Source organism: Haplochromis burtoni, unplaced genomic scaffold (genome assembly GCF_018398535.1).
Source record: "Haplochromis burtoni strain Fernald_Lab_line unplaced genomic scaffold, NCSU_Asbu1 Contig_1714, whole genome shotgun sequence".
Taxonomy (NCBI): domain Eukaryota; kingdom Metazoa; phylum Chordata; class Actinopteri; order Cichliformes; family Cichlidae; genus Haplochromis; species Haplochromis burtoni.
This window is the reverse complement of record NW_024584075.1, coordinates 17,061-18,541: the sequence shown is the minus strand read 5'-3', so window position 1 is coordinate 18,541 and position 1,481 is coordinate 17,061. Positions and strand designations below refer to the sequence as shown.

General features: G+C 45.3%; 1 protein-coding gene across 1 annotated transcript in view; it reads right to left on the bottom strand.

The window, feature by feature from the left end:
* LOC102300106 (ly6/PLAUR domain-containing protein 2) overlaps nucleotides 1–1,481 on the bottom strand; it is a 4,693-nt gene that overhangs the window by 1,844 nt on the left and 1,368 nt on the right. The window lies entirely within an intron of this gene.

Genomic DNA, 1,481 nt, shown 5'->3' with positions numbered 1-1,481 from the left:
TGGTGATGGGGGTGTGTACTTCTCTGCACCTCCGGAAGTCCACTATCAACTCCTTTGTCTTTGCGACGTTGAGGGTGAGATGGTGCACGAGTAACATGAAGAACTTTGAAGAACTTTGCCTACTTGTGTCTTGCTTTGCAGTGTAATTATATTGTCTTCAACGTTCCAGCGGATAGGTACAAGCTACAAACCTATCAGCAGGAAACAGGAAGTAAGATTCGTGAACACAAACGTTGCAACCACATATCCATCCCTGACACAAGACAAAAAAATATATGGTGTTTCAGCCTCAGAGTATGAAGATGAAGAAAGTTTTTCTCCTGATCCATTCCGTGAGGTGAGCACTTACCCTATGGTAGAGGTTGCTAACCCACATTTTGGAGTGGATGGGGATAACAGCCGCACTATTCATGTTTACCAGCCATGGACCGAGTCTGAATGTGCTGAAGCTTGTAAAAGTCTTGGAGACCCATTGACCAATGTTGATGAGTTCATAGCTCGACACAGACAGCTTTGTTCTTCATACCGTCTAAATGGACAGGAAACTGAGATTACTTTTAGGAGATGTCTCACTTATAATTGGACTCGTGTCAGAGGACAGTACACAGGTAAAGGGCCAGGTGATAACACCTTGCCCTATGGAGATGCAGGTCTCGTCCAAATTAATGGAGTGTACGATCGTCTCAGAGCTACTTTTAGAACAACTGCAGACTACACCAAAATCTCACAATGCACACAGAAGGAAGGAGAGGATGTTCATGAGTATAGGGGTATATTAGAGGAAGTGTTTAAGAGGCATAGTGGACTTGAAGAGAATGCAGACGCAGCAGGCCCCTATCAACAGCAGCTGAAACATGCCTTAATGAGTGGGTTCCACCCACCCATTGCAGATTTGATTAGAAAACAAAATGTAAATCACACCACAGATGGAGTTACTCAATGTATGAACTGGGTAAGGCATGCACAGGATGTGATTAAGGGCAAAAAGAAAAAATTGCAAAATACACCAAATGTTGCCACATTTTATGTTGATGAAGAGTCTCAGGCATTTTTTCAGGGACAGACTAGACGTGGCAGAGGCCGAGGAGGAGTTAGAGGAGGAGTCAGGGGGGGCAGAAGTAATTCGCCACCCCGGAGAGGACAAAGGAACAGGGATGAGTGTTACAGGTGTGGAAAAATAGGCCATTATGCTAAAGAGTGCCCTGAAGACCTATGTGAGGAGTATAGACAACCAGTTCTACATAACCCCTCATATAATAAATGACTAGTATCTGCTGACACTGTTAACACACATGCATGTTTAAACACCCCATCAGACTGCCAAAAACAACAACCAGTGCTGTATTTTACTTTCAGGGTGGTGCAGCTCAACAGGATGACTAACGCGGAGTCTCACGCAATGATCCCGCGTTGGTGGGAGCTCCAAGACTCTCCTAAGTAGCTCCCCCGACGAGGCCTGACCAGCAGCAGGTGTGTGGCTT